The sequence below is a fragment of the Canis aureus genome, chromosome 3 (genome assembly GCF_053574225.1).
Source record: "Canis aureus isolate CA01 chromosome 3, VMU_Caureus_v.1.0, whole genome shotgun sequence".
In the NCBI taxonomy this organism is placed as follows: Eukaryota; Metazoa; Chordata; class Mammalia; order Carnivora; family Canidae; genus Canis; species Canis aureus.
Window position 1 is genome coordinate 46,226,020 of NC_135613.1, and position 19,059 is coordinate 46,245,078.

Consider the following 19,059-nt stretch of genomic DNA (forward strand, 5'->3'; position numbering starts at 1 on the left):
TGATCTTTGGATGCTTGTGGGAAAAGCAAAGGATACCGCAGAAGTTGCGACTGGTGGAGCCCAAGACCAAGTGACAAGGATCCGGAAGACAGCAGGAAGAGAAGGGGTGCCAGGAATGAAGAAGCTCTCCTCCACTGTGGCAGCTCTAACAGGCGCTACATCGATAAGAATCCAGAGACCACGCTAATGCCCCTGGACACCTCCTCCCTTACGAGGTCACAGGTACGTGGGTGGATGGGACTGGATTTCACATCCAAGTGGATACAGTTCACATAGCAGGGATCCAAGTGGCCAATACATGCTTTGGGAAGAGCCCCAAACCAGCTGGGTCCTTTTTCTAGATCTGCCAAGAAACAGTTATAACTTCTGGGTGATGTTGACCTTGGACTCAGCTCTCGTGACCAGTCACCCTTTTACAAAGTGCATTCGTACTCTCTCTCAAGACAGCCATACTAAAAATGTAAGCCACTCATATGTCCTCAGAGGTCCATGGAACTGGAACAAGTCAACACACATGGTCATTCACCGCATAGTTCCTTTGCCTGCGTTGATCACGACCACTACACGAGTCACACATGACCCATTTCATCAGCCTTACTCTGCAAATATGGGGTGGAAGTCCCGTTTTGAGCCACCCAGGCAACCCGAATGTTCTCTCTGTGAGGGTGGATGAGAAGAAATGGATGTTTTACTATTATTTACTGATATTCTTCAAACCCTGAAGGATATTACCTGTGCACCTTGGTTTGGATAATATATTTCTTCTCAAAAATCATGCCATACATCCATATACATTCCAAGTGGGATTAAATATAAACTTCAATATCATAAACTTCAAGGAGAAATCAGAAACACACCTGTGACCCTGAGATGGGGAAGACCTTCAGACCTGTTATGGATTGAATTGGGTCCCCCCAGATTCCTATGTTGAATACCCAATCCCTACAAACTTACTGCTATGTGACTATTGTGCAGATAGGGCCTTTACGTATGTCACAAAATTCAAGTAAGGCTGTTCAGCTGTGCTCTCACTCAGGAGGATTCCCACCCCAATAAGAAGAGGAAACTTGGACACAGAAACAAAGACTAGAGACACCCGCACAGGATGAAGGCTGTGAGGACACAGGGAGAAGACGGCCATCTGCACAGCACGGAGAGAGACCTCCTGAGAAACCAGCCGTGACCACACCTTGATCTTTGCTTCCAGGCTCCGTGGATGGGAGAAGACACATTTCTATTTCTGAAGCAATCTGTGGCAATTTCTCTTCCTCCTCTTCCTCCTCCTCCTCCTCCTCCTCCTCTTCCTCCTATTCCTCCTCCTCCCTCCTCATTTTTCTTTACTTTAAAGATTTTATTTATTTATTCATGAGAGACACACACACACAGAGGCAGGGACATAGGCAGAGGGAGAAGTAGGCTCCGATGCGGGAGCCCGATGTGGGACTCGATCCCAGGATCACGACCCAAGCCGAAAGCAGACGCTCAACCTCTGAGCCACCCAGGTGCCCTCATGCAATTTCTTGAGGCAGCCCTGACCATCTAATATGGAAGCCTGACCCTGAAGGCCAAACTACAGAGAAAAAGGTTAGTGGGCTTTGCTACACAACATTGTTAAAGGTGTATGCACGAAAGCATAAAGGGGAACTACAAAACAGAATGGCTATTTGTAACCTGCTTCACAGAGTCTGGTGTTCCTAATCCGTACAACCTGCAAACCTATGATAAAGTACACAAGTCCGCAGGAGAGTTGGCCCACTGCATACCGACAAAGTACATATAAAGAAATACGAATGGCGGCTAGAAACTTAAGAACAAACATACGAGCTGCCAACTCTCTGAAAAACAGAAACTGAGATACTATTTTCTCTTCCAGAGACAAAAATCTTTTAACATAATAGGCTACACAGTTAACAGAGACTGGAGCGTTTGTCCACTGCAGATCTATATACTCTCCCTGCCTTCCCCGTAGCCCTTTGGTGGCACCAGTCACACCGGCTTAGACATGATTTCAGTTTCACCTAGACATGCAAATCCTCGATTCTGGACATTTGTACTAGAGGTATTACTATGTTAAATATAAGAATGTTTACTCTGTTTGCCACCATACAGAATAACACCCAGTGCTCATCCCGTCAAGCGCCGAAAGCAAGGAAGTCTCCTTATTACTCAGCGCTAAGAATATGGATAAACAGGGACACCTGTGTGGCAGAGGGGTTGAGCGTCTGCTTTTGCTCAGGGCGTGACCCCGGGTCCTGGGATCCAGTCCCCCATCAGGGTACCCGCGGGGAGCCTGTGTTTCCCTCTGCCTATGTCTCTGCGTCTCTCTCTGTCGCTCATAAATAAAGAGTCTTTAAAAAATGAGAATTAGGATAAACAAAGCCTCTAGTAGCTTTTATATCATGAAAATATTAAAACAGAAAGGAAACAACAAAATATGAGCAAAGATCATGTCTGGCAGGTAGATGTTTCTGAGTTGTTGAACTACAGGTGACTTTAAATTTTTCCTTCCCACATACTGATAACTTCAAAGTTTGCTGCATTAAATACATAATACTTTGGTAACAAGAGAAATGTATCAAAGCAGGTGCAGTAGACCCAGGAATACGAGGGCCGGGTTCTGGGTCGAGGCAGGAGCTGAGCGCAGCCAGAGGTGAACTTCGTGTGGGCGTGAGGGCCCAGGAATCAGACCCGCCTCAGGGTGACTCTTGGTCCATCACTTCTTCCATCTGTGATGGGGCCACGTACTAAAAGCACCCTGTCTCAGATTTGTCATCGAAAAAGCAGGGACAGTGGGGGAGCAGGAGAAAGAGTAGAAACATGTCTATAGGATTGGTCCCAAAGGGGCAGTACTTAGTTCTGCTTTCCTGTTTTTGCATTTTATTGTTTCCTTAGGATAGAAGTGAACATTTTGAAAAAGTCAAACATGTACAAAACACTTCTTTTCATCCCTGGTCCAAAGCACCCACTTGTCCCCTGTATACTTAACCTTTGCTCAGAAACAGGTAGGAATGTAGAGGAAGCATTATTTCCTGAATTAAGAGGGGACCATGTGAGGTGGACTAAACTTGAGAACTTTGGAGCCATTTTTGAAGGACATTTTTGGAGAGACCAAACCCTCGAGACGCTTCTGTTACCCTGTGAGCAGGGAGACAGGATGGAGCTCTAAGACAGGCAAGAGTAAGTGAGGATGTGAAGTCGCAGAGAGGCTCGGAGGCAGAGAGAGACGTCATTTCACAGGAAGGCCCTGGACGTCTCCAGTCCAGCGGACCCAGGAGACCCCGGCCTGTGCGGCTACACTGTCCGTCCTCACGCTTGGTGGTGAGCCCCTGATCCTGTTGAGGTGGGACACGCAGCACCTACCGACTCCCAGTTCTGCAGAAAGTCCGCTCAGTCATGCACAGTGGTGACCGCGCCTCAAGCTTCTCTGACATCTTAACGGATAACACCCCCGGGGCATTTATGTATTGTTTCTTTCGGTCTTTCTATATAAGAAGCACCTTGTCCAGTAGCTCACTTCATCACTCAACATCCTCAAGAGTTATCCGACCACTTCCCACACAAGAGTGGGGTTCGCAAGGGGTGATGCTTTGCCATAGTCCCAGCTGGGAAGGGGCCGACCCTGGACTTTGCGAGCCTTGTGGTTAGTTTGTAGGTTTAACTGACCTTGGAGGGAGAGCAGTTTCCTTACGAAGCCCCAAGCAAAACGTGTATCATTGCTGACCTGGGAGTCAGAATTAAGCTCCTGTCCTGCAGCGTCCAATTCGTCCAATTATTTCACACCACGCCTCAGGTGATCTTGTTCACACCGAAGTTACTGTATATTCAGAGCGCGTGTTTCTGTGATGCATCTGAAAGGCATGTGCCAAGGCAGCTCCGAGGCCCATGTGACTGCACCTCCAACACGATCTGAGCTTTGGGTACACACAGCTGCTTTCCACGGTGCCGACAGCCACCACCACCGCCGCCGGAGCTTGTTGGGGATGGCCCAAGCCAAGCCAGAGTGCCCACCAGGTTTTTAGGAATCCGTGACCTTCCAGGAGGTGGCGGTGGACCTCACCCGAGAAAAGTGGGTCCAGCCAGCCACATCCCAGAGGAAGCTGTACAGAGGCATGAGGCTAGACCACATCGGTCATTAGGTCCACGCGTGAGTCCGTCAACATTTACTTATTTGACAAAAAGCTCTTCAGAGCAGCTTTCACTTTGCCCTCTACCCTGCCTCTTACACACTCACGGGCCATTTACAGCTCCCTGAAGAGAGTCTGCTTCTGTACTCACTTCTGTCTACTTGGTCCTTGCGTGAGGACGTAGAGACCTGACCACAATATCTTTCTTGCTGCTCTGTCTCTCTCAGGCAGAGTGGTGCTGAGCACTCCCTGCATGCATCTGGCCGGGAAGTGAAGAGGTGTGCTCCAGAGTCTCGAAGCAGCTTTTCTGCACCGCAGCCACAGTGGATGGGGCACCACGGCAGGAGGCCTGGTAAACACTGTCCCTCTGAAACAGAGTGTTGGGGTCCTGACTGAGCACCAGCACACACCCGCCGAATGTCTCTAGCCCAGGAGAGGTGTTCCTCCAGCTTGGAGGAAGGAACCTCCGGACTTCCAGGGTTGAACATGTTCTTCCCGCGCTCAAACGTCCACCTTGTTCCTCCTCCTGCCCTGAAGTGGAAGATCATGCACAGGTCTCAGCACCGAACTCAGAATCCGTGGGTGCTGTTCTCCACAAGCAGGTTATCAGCTCTACGGGTCAGACGTGCTTCCCCGTCTGAAGCCAAGAGGAGACGTGTGCAGGGAAGGAGGAGCATTGCTCAGAGTCTTGAGTCCACGCGGGCTCCTGGCTTCTGGCGTCAGTGTAGAGAGGGGCCTGGCCAGTGAGAAGACCGGACCAGGGTGACATGCATAGACTTCCTTGAGGGAATGGTTCTTCTGTCATCTGGTTGAGGCCCATGGGTATATCCCACCCTCCCACTAGTGTCAAAAGTCTTTGACCACTTGAGCCTCTTGGTCTAACCTCCTGTATGGTCTTGAGCATCCTATATGGCAACCTAGAAAGGGAGGGACTGAATGGGAAGTGCTATGTGAACGTCTCATTCCACTATTAACAGAAGGAGCCTTTCTCTGTGAAAGGGAACCACAGAAGTGTCACCACACATATACAAGGAAGCCTTCAGTCAAATATCCTAAGTTTAGATGACATGAGAGAACTGACACTTGGGCAGAGCCTATAAATCGTAGAAATGATGAAAGAATTTGGCCAGAACCTTCCCATACATACAACAAATACCTAATGCTGGAGAGGAATCTTAGAAGGAATGTGGGAGATCCTTCAGCCAGAGAGCTTGTCTATTCCTAACAACCTGGCGCGCAAGAGAGAAGCACTAATTCCAGAATCGCTGACGAAGAGAGCTCAGTGAACATCCGTCCCTTCAACCACATGGGCTCAGTAACACAAGAGAGAAACCATATGAATGGCATCTATGTGGGAAACTGTTCAGAGCCATGTCCTTCGGTGGCAAACGAGTATTCACTCTGGTGAGAAAGCCTATAGGACAACGGGGAGCCTTGATGTGCTTTTCTAAAGATTTTATTTATTTATTCTTGAGAGACCCAGAGAAAGAGGCAGAGACACAGAGGGAGAAGCAGGCTCCATGTGGGGAGCCCGATGTGGGGTTGGATCCCAGGACCCCAGGATCACGCCCTGAGCTGAAGGCAGATGCTGAACAACTGAGCCACCCAAGTGTCCCTCTTTAATGTTTGAACATAGCTTCTGCAAAGTGTGAAATTACATAGGTGGCTGATAGGATGTTTTTATTTAATGGAATTTGCTGCTCTAGAGAAACCATTATGTGATTAAAAGTATGGCTTTGGAAAACCCTGCCCTCCTAAACTCTCTATACGGAGACAGGAGGCAGAGGACAGCCAGCCAGTTTGAAAGAAATAGTGAACAATTGAGGGGGAAAAAGAAGGTAGAAAGGTGCTTGACTTGCTCATATTTCAGTATAGTGCCACTGTCCTCTGTCCTTTCCTTCCATGTTTTGTTTTCACCATAGCATAGAAGACATTTGTGGGATGCACAACACAAAAGAGCCAGATAACTGGATTTTTACTGAGCACTAGTTTTAAAGATTTTTTTTATGTATGTATAAATACGTGTATTTGAGAGAGAGGGAGAGAACGCAGAAGCAAGGGGCGGGGGAAGGGGTCATCAGAGAGCAGGAAGCAGATTCCCTGCTGAGCAGAGAGAGCCCCACGTGGGGCTGGATCCCAGGGCCCTGGGATCATGACCTGAGTGGAAGGCAGGTACTTAAGCAACTGAGCCACCCAGGTACCCCAAGCACTGGATTCAGAATAGAGAGTAATGTCCTCTCCCAAATGATTCATTCCAAGGAGAAATGTGGAGGGTTGTCGCCCTTCAAGTCCAGTATTGGTCTGTGCCGACCACCACAAATGTGGGTCCATGTGGGCCCCTCTGAACCTGAGGTACTGACCCGGCTTCCCTTCTGGGAGAAACTTGTCAGTGGCTGAAGTTGTCTCACTTTTCTTACATTCACCAGCTTGGAGGTACAGACTATTTTGCCTTTCACAAAAGAAAACTAACATAAGGCTAGCTCATGTTACAAGTAAGTGATTAGTGTGCCTGCGTAGGTGCACATAGACTCTTCTATAGGAGATTCAGAAAGGGGCTTTAAAAGCTTTATTTTATTCAGGGATTTTTAATCCATGACTATCTATCTATTTGTGACATTCCAGCTGTCCCAGATTTAGCCAGTGGAATGCCCTGCAAGCTTCCTCCTTGTCCTTTTGACAGGTTCCCATTGTGCTCTGAGCAGTTTCTACTTTCTGACAGTATGCTCCAGAATCATCTAGGACATCGCTTGCCCCAGATCTTTCATTTCTCTCAGGTGCTCTGGTATCTTTCGGTGGGGGAAGGGTACGCTCACTGCTCCCAGGATGCCATTGCTTGTAGGTCCTTTCAACGCATGAGTTAGGAAATTAGTATGAGTGTGTGCGTGTAATTTTTTAAAATCATGGGTTTATACTAATCCTCCAATTTCAATCAAACACCAGCAGGCTCATCTTCACTTTTCCCCATTCCACTGTGCATTCTCCTCCTCTCATGGAGACAGCCCTGGCTACCCCAGAAACATTAAGAAAGGTATGCATTTATGCAACTCTATAACCCCCCAAAATAGTTTCAGAATCTCCATACCCATTGTATAAAACAAAACAAAACTATCAACCAAAGTTTAAGATTTCTTTATAGATCTTTTTGTCTTTAGAGTATCTTCCACTGTGTAAGAACATATATTCAGTCTTGTTTTTGAAAGTCGCTTGAATTATTTATTTTTACTGTGTTCAGTTGTGTTACCATTGTGATACACAGGTTCATATTCTGTATCCAATTTTTATAGTTTGCTTGTTATACAACTTTATGTTTAGCTTTATTTTCAAACTGGTAAAAATGTTTACTTTGTCCATAAGTCAAAATTACATTTCTTAAAGTGTAGTCTAAGAATTGCCTTCCAATCCCTATCTTATCCACACTATTCATCTACCCTTTATGGCAAAATGTTTTTATTAATTTCTCTTGTGTTTTTCCTGGATTTCTTTTTGAAAAAGTAAACAAATACATATTCATGTATACACACATATCTGTATCTATATATTCTTAATCTCCTTATTTGCTCAAAATGCACAATACATGGTGAGGCCTGTACATAGAGGTCCGAGTCAGCAGATCTCATAGACTGAACCCTAGGCCAGATGTAATGGATAAATGTTAATAAAGAGAAATGTGAAGTGCAAAAAAAAAATACACAATACATTTTGTATCACTTAACAGTATATCCTTAAAAAGTATTCCATTGGGCTTTCACGTGGAGGCGGGGAAGATTGGCCTACAGAAATGATCACCAAAACCCACAAAGGAGACCTGACCTTGGGCTCCCAGAGAAAAAGAAGAAAAAGAAGAAGGTGGTCAAAGAACCAGAGACTCAATACTCAGTTTTAAACAGTGATACTTATTTCAGTGAGATCTGTTCCACAAGAGCCACATCCCCTTCAAAGAGTGTGGTCCTAGAGCAGGCATCTGAGATGCCTCTAGTGAAGAAAAAGAAGGGCCATAGCACCCTCTGTGAGGAGTGCCTAGAACCTGAGACTGTGTTACGTGCTGGACGGACAGGGAAGTTGTCTAGCTCCAGCAGGCAGGCTCTTGGTTCATCTGAGTTTCAAGGTGGGAAGAAGAAAAAGAAGAGAAAGTCCTTATGGCCTCTGGCCATGCCCCCTGCCTCAAGAGTGAAGACCTCCCCAGACCCCAAAGAGGACGAGGAGGTGACCAGAGTTGGCAAGAAACCCAAAAAGCACAAGAAGGAGAAAAAGACCCAGGAGGCTACAGCCTCCTCAGCCAAGGACCCTTGGTTCTGTGAGTCTGGGGATGCTCTATACACTTGTTCAGTGAGGAAGGATGGCGAGGAACAGGCAACCTCAGGGCAGAAACGAAAGCAGGGGAGCCCCAGAGAATGCAATGTGAAGATGAAGAAGAAAAAGAAAATCCACCAGAAGGGAGATACTTCTCTAGGGCACCGTGAGTGCTCTAAGTCTGTAGAGAGAAGCCCTAGGAAAGGAAGTAAGAAGCCAGTCAAAATTGAGGCTCCAGAATATATCCCAATAGGACATAACCCCAAACCCCCTGCCAAGAAGAAAATGAAGTCCAAGAAAAAGACAGAGCAGCCAGGGATTGAGGAACCAGCTCTGAAGAGGAATAAAAAGAAGCGGAAAGAGAGCAGAGTAGCGGGAGAATCTTGGGAAGAGGAGCCTGACACAGACTTAGAGGTGGTGTTGGAAAAGAAAGGCACCATGGATGAGGCACACATGGACCAGGTGAGGCGAAAGGCCTTGCAAGAAGAGATCGATCATGAGTCAGGCAAAACAGAAGTTTCTGAACCAAAGAAGTGGACAGGAACTCAGTTTGGCCAGTGGGATACTGCTGGTTTTGAAAACGAGGAACAGAAATTGAAATTTCTCAAACTTATGGGTGGCTTTAAAAACGTGTCCCCTTCATCCAGCCGCCCCTCTAACACATTTGGAAGGCCCAACATGACTCTCAACAAGAAGGCAGCCGACACCCTGCAGCAGAACCTGCAGCAGGACTATGACCGGGCCATGAGCTGGAAGTACAAGCGTGGTGCTGGCCTCGGCTTCTCCTCTGCTCCAGACAAAATCTTTTATATTGACAGGAATGCTTCCAAGTCCATCAAGTTTGAAGATTAAAGTCTACTGTCTAGTCCTTCAAAACAGCCAAAATTGCTTTTATTATTCAGTTATGCAGTTGGAAGCCATCTGACAACTGTCTCAAATCACACCTCTGCAGAGATTAAGGAAAACTATGCCCATGTGCTCGGATGAACTGGGGTCAGGGAGCTCATGTTTCAGAAGCCAAGAGGACATATGAGTGGCTGACACCTCCTGTTTTCTGTATTAAGATTCCATCCCTGTTTGAAGACATCAGCATATATAAATAATAGCTGAATTTGTTGAGTGCTTAGTATGTGCCAGGTACGTACTACTGTGTTTCCCTTGCACTAATGTAATTAGTAATTATGAAATAGGTGCAATTATCCCCATCTTACTGATGAGGAAATTGAGGTTCAGGGATAAAGTAATAAAATTGCCTGGGTTCACTCAAAAAAAAAAAAAAAGTATTCCATTGCGGGTATGCAGATGGCTTTCATTCCTTTTCACACATGCATGGTTTTCATTTTTTTAGATATAGCGTATTTTATTCAACAAGACTTCTCAGCATGGACATTTTGGCTGTTTCAATATTTTGCTGTTGGAAACAATGCCGTTGTCATATGGTCCTACGCGGATTGTGGTTTTGGAGGTTTTTCGTTTTGTTCTGTTTTTCATTTTTGTCTTTGCTTTTTTTATCCTTTGAGGTATAGTTTCGGGCTTATTCCTAGCAGTACAGTTGCTGGATCAAAAGGTAAATGCATTTGTGGTTTGATTAAATAGTGCCAAATCTTCCCCATGGCTGCTGCCCTGCTTTGCATTCCCAACAGCCATGTGTGAGAGCAATTGTTGTACACATGTCACCAACAAAGGGTGTTGGGAAAGTCTGAGAGTGTTTGCCCATCTGAGAGGTGAGAAATGAGATTTTAGTATAGTTTTATTTTACATTCATAGTATTTTGAATGAATTCCAATTCTTTAAGAGCTGCTTTTATTCACTGTTCCCCCCCCCCCTTTCTTTTAATGTCAGTTTTAAGAGCTGTTTTACATTAAGTAGATTAACCTATTTAAGCTACTGGCCGCAAATATTCTTTCAATTTTATTTGTATATTGACTTAGCTTATGGTGCTTTTTGCCCATATAAGAGTTTTTTTTTAATTTATTTTTTATTGGTGTTCAATTTACTAACATACAGAATAACCCCCAGTGCCCGTCACCCATTCACTCCCACCCCCCGCCCTTCTCCCCTTCTACCACCCCTAGTTCGTTTCCCAGAGTTAGCAGTCTTTACGTTCTGTCTCCCTTTCTGATATTTCCCACACATTTCTTCTCCCTTCCCTTATATTCCCTTTCACTATTATTTATACTCCCCAAATGAATGAGAACATGTAATGTTTGTCCTTCTCCAACTGACTTACTTCACTCAGCATAATACCCTCCAGTTCCATCCACGTTGAAGCAAATGGTGGGTATTTGTCATTTCTAATAGCTGAGAAAGATGAATGGATAAAGAAGATGTGGTTTATGTATATAAGAGTTTTTTTTATTAGCACTTGTGCATTACTTTATCAATTTCTTGTTGATTCTGAATTGTTTTTTTTTTGTTTTGTTTTGTTTTGTTTTTTAGGGGGTAGAAGGGTAGAGGGAGAATCTTAAGCAGGCTTCAAAGCCAGCGTGGAGTTGAAGGTGGACTCAATCTCATGACCCCGAGATCCTGTCCTGAGCGGAAATTAAGAGTAGGATACTTGGGGGATCCCTGGGTGGCACAGCGGTTTGGCGCCTGCCTTTGGCCCAGGGCGCGATCCTGGAGACCCGGGATGGAGTCCCACATCGGGCTCCTGGTGCATGGAGCCTGCTTCTCCCTCTGCCTATGTCTCTGCCTCTCTCTCTGTGTGACTATCATAAAATAAAATTTTTAAAAAAATTTTTTTTAAAAGAGTAGGATACTTAATCAACCAAGCCACCCAGGAGCCCTCTGAATCAGAATTTTGTTTTAAAGATTTTATTTATTTATTCGTGGGAGACACAGAGAGAGAGGCAGAGACATAGGCAGAGGGAGAAGCAGGCTCCTTGCAGGGAGCCTGATGTGGGACTCGATCCCAGGATCCTGGGATCAGGCCCTGAATCAAAGGTAGATGCTCAACCACTGAGCCACCCAGGCGTCCCTGAATCAGAATTTCTGGAGCATGCTTATGAAAGCCTTCTCCACACACAGGTTACAATGGAATTACACAGATTTTCTTCTAGTTCTTAAATAGTTTCAGTGTCAATATTCATATCTCTGGTCAACGTGTAGTTTATTCTTACATAATGTATAGGATACAGACACCACTTCATTGGGGTTGAGGCAGGGTTGCTCACCACCCATCCAGAGTGGAAAGAAGTCATGTTTCCCTCCCAATCACTGCAAATACACTCTTTACTATGCCCCCTCCCTTGCTCCCACATCTGCTGTGACTCCCTACTGTCTGCAGAGACATGTTATTTGGGCTTCATTGTGAGCTAACACAGAACTCCTAGGATCCTGCTGAATCAGTCCACGCACTGTCACACACACTTAAAGCATACCTGCCTTCCCTCCACTGTCCCTGTCTTCCAGAATTCCACTAGCCCAGACCTCTCTCCATGGTCTTCAGAGATCAATTTACTCCTTCTCTGCCTCCTTCCTGCTTCAGTAGCCCGGGTTCAATTCTTTTCCTCCTCTAAACCCTCCTAGAATAAGTTTCTATAAAACAAAGTTTAATGTGGTCTTCAAATCCTATATGAATTTTCCTCCTCAGATCACAGGCCAAGCGACATTCCCTTGGGTCCCCTCCTGATAGTGTCCCAGGAAAGTCTTGACTTCCTGAGTCAATCTTCAGGGCTGGTGGCTGTGGGATTCTAACCACCAGTCAGTGGCTGGTGCCTGGGTGGGAAGAAGCTTCCAAGAGATGGATGCGGCCAGGGAGGGAAGGAACCTTCTGGAGAGGCAGGCAGGACCAGCCACTGAGGCCTCCAGGAGAAGCGCAGTGTCAGGAATGCAAGGATTCAGCCCCCCTGAGAGTGAGGAGCAAGGAGGAAGAATGCAAGGAAGAGAAGGGAGAGTGAAGAAGGGAGTCCCTCGCACTTGCCCTTTCCCTGGAATCCATCTGTTGGTTTGCAACCCTCCCCCATACTTCTGAGATGAAATCTGAACTTGGCCCCTGTACTCAGAGGGTAGGAAGAGGCTGAAGGAAGCAACAGGCCATTCCAGGTGGGTAGGCAGCAATTTTAATAGTAACAAAGGGAACTTACCTACGAGGGTTGCCTTGGGTGGCAGAAAGATGAAAGATCTCCGTACTCACCCTCCAAATCTTAGAAGCTTGTAGGAGGCCCTAATTGGGCTCAGCCACATATACTGTGTTTTCAACACCACATCACCCTTTGGAAGCTATGTCCTTGGAGCAGCCCCTGGGGACAAGAAAGGCAGGCAGAACCCACATTCCAAGGACAAGGGAAGCGGTGGGGTGCCTCTGAGTGCAGGTCAGGCTCACAGGTCAATCAGCATTGGCATCTTTTTGATCACATCCCCCAGCACTGTCCTGCCTCCACTCTTGAAATTCCACTTCTCCAACCTCAGCCCTCATATCCCTCCCCCCAGGAGGCCACCGGGTAAGTTGTATGGTTGGCGCTCTGTCACCATACCCTGACCCAGTGGAACAACCGCTCTGGTCCCTGCGATTTTGTCCCTGCTGACAGGCAGTCGCTGGTGGCATTCCTCAGGCAGCAGAGGCAATGCCATCAGGGCAGTTGCCTAACTCTGACTGGCCAGTGTCTTTTTAAATTTTGGGTTTCCATGCCTCTCATACACCTTGAAGGTCATTCTGTAGACCCTGAAGAATTTTCTAAGCCTATAGGGGAGCCCAGGAGCCTGAGGACTGCTCTGATAGGCTAGGGGGCCAGGCATGGAGACTCCAGCCCAGTCAAGTCATCCTAGCTAGTACCTTGAGGTTCTTTTTTTTTTTTTTTTAAGATTTTATTTATTTATTCGTGACAGACACACAGAAAGAGAAAAAGAGAGAGAGAGGGAGAGAGGCAGGGACACAGGCAGAGGGAGAAGCAGACTCCATGCAGGGAGCCCGTGGGACTGGATCTCAGGTCTCCAGGATCACACCCAGGGCTGCAGGTGGCGCTAAACCGCTGAGCCACCCGGGCTGCCCCCTTGAGGTTCTTTATACATTCTGATACCAGCCCTTGGTTGGATATATGTTTGGTAAATATTTTTTCTCTGTCTGTATTTTGTCAGTTCTTCCTCTCTTAAGGATCTTTCACAGAGCATAAGGTTTTCATTTGCTGACTTCTAGTTTATCCAGTTCTTTCTATGGACCACGGTTTTGATGCCAATGTCAAATCTCTGGCCTGGGATCCTAAACTCTTCTTTTAGAATTTTCCCCTCTAAAGCATGTTCTGGTTTTCTGTTTTACATAGAAGCATGTGATCCATTTTGAGTTCGTGTTTGTATGAGATGTGAGGTGTGGGTGTTTAGGTAAGAGGTTTCTATTTCCTGACTCGCCTGCGTGTTTTGCCTGTGGATGCCCAACTTGCCTTTGATGGAGAGGCCATCTCTCCCTGGAATGGCTTTTGCACATTTGCCAAAAATCAGTTGGGCTTGGGCATATTTTGGGGTTCCTCTGTTCTGTCCCATTAATCAACATGTCTCTCCACCTGCCGACATCACATAGTCTCTATCAGCTCCATAATAAGTGCTACATTAGGGGCAACTCTATTCTTGGTCGTCCAGATTTCTATAGTCCTAGTTTCTTTGCCTGTTTGTATACATTTTTTTTAAGATAAATGTTTACTTTTTTAAAACACCAAAGGAAGTTCTACAACTTGCTTTTTCCCCCTATTTAACTGTTCATTGTGAACATTTATCTCATTAAAAAAGAAACTCACAAATTTATAGTACTACGTTGTATGGATATACTGGGATTTATTTAACCTCGCCCCTCTGAATGAATGTCTATTGTTTCCCTCATTTTTTGTTTTACTGAAAGTAATGCTGAAATTAATATTCCTATCACACATGTATTGGCACAAATGTTCCCATACCTATTTTTAGGTCCCACACTCTTGAAGTAGAGGCTACATGGAGGTAAGGTTGGACTTCTGAGGAGGAGCCAACCCCTAGCTGATACCTCTAGGGCTGGCAGGAAGAGAACTGCTCTGAGCTGGGACCCAGACCTCTGGAGGAAGACCCTGATGAGAGGTAGAACAATAAACTTACTACAAGAAAACATAGGAATGTATCTTCTCTATGTTGTGGCATTTAAGAATTTGGTGTAAGAGTGCTTTCTTAAATGGGACCCCCAAAATGCCATAACCATAAAATAAAAGATCGTTAGGGGCATCTAGCTGGCCCAGTCTGTAGAGCATCTGACTCTTGGTCTCGGGGTCATGAGTTCAAGCCCCATATTGGGTGTAGAGATGAACGTAAAAAAAAAAATAATAAGAGAGAAAAGAATCTTTAAAAAAAATAAAAGATTGTTAAATTGGACTTCATCAAGATTAAGAATTTTGAGTAAAAAACAATAGCCATGGACTGAAAGGATGTATTTGCAATACATTACTCCAATAGAGAATTCCATATCCAAGATGTCTAAAGAGCTGATATAAATGAATTTTTTGAAAGAGATAGCCCTTATAAAGGCATTCAAAAGTTTAAATAGGCCCTTCAAAATTTTATTTATTTGCAAGAGAGAGAGAGAGAGAGAGAGAGCAGGAGTGAGGGGAGGGAAAGAGGGAGAAGAAAAGTGGACTCCTCACTGAATGGGAGCCAAAATGAGACTCAATCCTGGAGCTCCAGGTTCATGACCTGAACTGAAGGCAGGAGTTCACCTGACTGAGCCACCCAGGTGCCCCTGAATAGGCCCTTCAAAAAAGATTTCCAAATGGCTAAGAAACCTTGGAAAGCTGGTTCTACATCATTACTATTGAGGACATACAAATGAAAATGTGTATGTCATACACAGCACACCCATCTGGATGGCTAAAATTAAAAAGGATAACTCAAAAGTTTACAAGACTAGTAAGACAAGTATTGCTGTTGGGAATGTAAATAAGTTCAGCAACTTTGGAAGATGGCTTGGAAGATTCTGTAAGTCTAAGCATACATAGCACCTCCTATGTATGACACAGCCCAACAGAAATTATTGCTTATGTCCACTGAAAGAAGTGCAAGTAATTAAAAGCTAGAAAAGACAGACACGAAGCAATGGCACATCAATAATAGAGTAGATATGTATGGTTTGATATATTCAAACAACAGTAGCGCCAAGCAATGAACAAATGAGCTATTGCTACATGCAGTAATACGGACGAATTTCACAGACCTGACCTTGAGTGACAAGCTGGAAATAGAAAAGTACCTAAGGGATGTTTAGAGCAAGAGCATCCCTGTTCTTGCTCCTGTTTGTTTCCTGCCTTTCCATTCATGGGCACTCCAGCAAATAACCTTGGTGGAAACAGACATCATTGCCCCTTAGCTAATTTTAAAGGAGACGCTTTTGCTTTGTAATTTCTCCATTTAAAGAGAAGCAGCAGGAGAGCCTGGGTGGCTCACTCGTTGATCTGGTTCAGCTCAGGTGGTGATCTCAGGGTCCCCGGATGGAGCCACTTTAATCTGTGTGCTCCCACTTCTCTCCCTCCCTCTCTGGCCACTCCCTCCCCACCCCCCATGGCCCCCCATCCCCCTCCTGCTTGTGCTTGCATACACACATGCCTGCTTGCTCTCTCTCTCAAATAAATGAATAAAATACTTAAAAAAAAAAAAAGAAACACAAATGACTTTCTTCATATGGGTCGGTCTATTCCTACTTATTCTGGAGTCTTAAAGTTTTAAAGATGTATTATAACTATCTCACAGTACATTTGAGATGACAGTTTCATTTCTGCATGTTCAGTGCTGATAGATGTTGAATTGTTGCCTGCAGGGGATGAAGAAGCCATGCTCCCGGTGGCACTGTCAACTGTAGTAACTAGTGTGGACAAGCTTTGATCACTTACCTTCCAAACATCATTCTCTATGAACACCACATATCTTTTTGTGAATGCAGAATTTAGTAAATAATGCAATATAAAGGAAAAAGGATAAGCTTAAAATTGGTGATCTCAGTAAGATATCCATTCTGTATTGTTATTTATACTGTTCAATCTGAATCCATTGGATCTTTCATATATTAATTTTGGGTAGTTTGTTGCTATTTTTCCACTCTGGTTTGAATAACTTAGCCATGTCCTTGGGTATCTCATTGTTCAGAAATACCAGAAAGTCTGAGGCCTGGTAAAAATAAGACTTGGTGTGTTCATTAAAGATGTGTGGACCTGCTGCAGGTCCTGGAGTGATGTTAATTAACCAAATGCACAAGAACCAAAGAGGCCAGAAACCTTGAAGTTTCTTTCCTGTCCCCAGACCAAACACACAGTCTAATGACTAACGTTTTGCTGCCCTCTGCTGGTTCCAGTTGGAGGTCCTTGTGCAGATCTATTCCAAGAAAACAGCTTTAGAGTCCAATTTTTACTAAAGTTTCCCTACACATAAAACCAGCAAAAATAAAATAAATAAAAATATGAAAACCTTGACATATATGCACTTAACCAAATATTCCAAATCAGAAAGTCTTCTGATCCCTTAGGAGATTTCAGGTCCACATTGTTTTGCTTTTTATGCCGTTTGATCAAAATTGTGCAACATTTTACCCAGAATATACAATTCTCAACTAATAGTGTCTCATTTTGTGAAAGTAGCTTCCCCAGACCATTGCCTGAATGGATTGCCTCAGTTGCAAGCCCTGATAGAGTAACTCTTTTCAAAGGCAGTAAACATGCAACACGGGACATATCCAAACCTAAATCAAGCTGACACAGTCATAATATTCCAAATGCTTTTTATATGATCTTGTCCATATAGGCACTGAGATTTTCACCACTGGAACCAGAGGACTTCCACCTGGTTCAGGCAAAAATATATGCACAGGGGGACATGCTCAAGAATACACAAATAGAAACACACACACACACATACACAGGATGACAGAGAAGCTGCTGGACCAGATAGCCCAAACTCTTCCAGAACTCATGCATGGCCCAAACACAGTTACCGGTTTCCACCTGAACAATCAAAGCAGCATTGGCTCTGAGTTTCCTTCTCTTTCTCTCTTTTCTGCACCGCCCCCACCCCGCCCGGGGCAGGATGTTCTCCCACACTGGACATTTCTCCATAGGGTCGGGGTGTCTGTAAGCAGATGTGCTAGTCACAGTGCCCAGGACCCACAGCCAGCCTTCATTCTCCAGGTACCACCAAAGCAGCGCATGGAGATAACAGACGGTTGTACAGCAAATGGATACAGAGCTGCTGAGAGATGCCCAGGCCAATAACCCAAACCCTGATTTTTTGTTTAAGTGTAAATTCCATTAAAAAAATTTTTTTTATTATTGAGAAAGAGAGAGAGAGAGAGCAGGAGAGAGGGAGAAGCAAGCTCTCCGCTGAGCACGGAGCCCGATGTGGGACTTGATCCTAGGATCCCGGGAACATGATCTGAGCAGATGCTTAACCGACTGAGCCACCCGGGCGCCCCTAAATGCACACTCTTTGCCCTTGTCGATAAGAGTATGCCCAGCTCTTTTCTGGTTCATCTCCCCAAAGCCCATGAGTCTAGACATAGGAGTTATCATCCTTGAGCCATTTCAGCCAAAAGTCAATTAACGTCTTCTAGGAGATTCCAAGGGTGTCGGGAGGAGATTATTACTGACAAGTTCGCTCTATCTAACTCAAGTTTAACAAGCAGGAATCAAAATGTTCCTTAAGTCAGATGTCCTGCCAGTTCAATTTTTAGAATAATTATGCATTTGAATGAAAATATAGACTATAGAAGCCTTAATTCATAATCTATGCGCATATTTCTTCCTCCTAGAGCCTTGAAGTATATGCTCTACTTTTTCTGTAATCATCCACTCTGCTCCCACATGTGCACACCCCACTCCAGATAATAACCACAAACAGGATTTCAATGTATCCACACTTCTGCTTTATTTTCTATGTATCTACACCCGCCTGGAGGGCCCCTCATCCAGCTCTGGAAAAGGGTCCTGCCCAAGGCCCTGGGCACACCGGCCCACTCTGCTCTCATGGGTCCATTCCAGGAGAGATTCCTGCTGAAATGTGACCAGTACTTGCCGGAGCGAGGACACATAGTTTGGAGCAGGTAGTGACTTAGAGGGGGCCTCTGTGGTGCCAACTGTGGCTTTAAAGAGGAGACAAGCCAATACCGGGAGGGGTTGAAACAGATCCAGGATCGAGAAGAGTGTTGGAGAAAAAGTCAGGACGTGCTTTAATGCATTCTTGACTCTTCTGACTGCCTGCTTGTCTGTCCTGTGCCTCTGTCTGTCTGCCTCTACATCTGCCTGATGGGCTGTCTCTCTTGCTATTTATCTACCTTTTTATTTTTATGTCTGTCTGTCAACCTGTCGCTTAGTTTCTGTTTGTCTCTCTGACTGCCTGACATTTTGTCTGCATATCTGTCAATATGTCACTCTGTCTCTGAGTTTCTATGTCTCTCTGTCTGCCTTTCTGATAATTTCTCTTTCTATTTGTCTGTCTGTCTGTCTACCTACCTGTCTGTAGACGTGTCTTTCTGTCTGTATCACTGTCTGTCTATCCACTTATTTATCTTTGTAAATGTATTCATCTGTATGTCAATCTTTCCAGCTGTCTCTTTTTGTATATTTGTCTCCCTGCTGTCCATTTGTCATTCTCTCAGCCCGTCTCTTTACCTGTCTTATTGTCATTCTATCTGCCTGTTTGACTATCTGTCCAT

General features: G+C 45.1%; 1 pseudogene across 1 annotated transcript; it reads left to right on the forward strand.

The window, feature by feature from the left end:
* The first annotated feature begins 1,038 nt into the window (after positions 1–1,038).
* Positions 1,039–14,761, forward strand: LOC144310779 (lysine-rich nucleolar protein 1 pseudogene; annotated as a pseudogene). The gene is made up of 2 exons (XR_013376457.1): positions 1,039–9,551; positions 10,854–14,761. The product of XR_013376457.1 is annotated as a lysine-rich nucleolar protein 1 pseudogene (transcript).
* Positions 14,762–19,059: the final 4,298 nt, after the last annotated feature.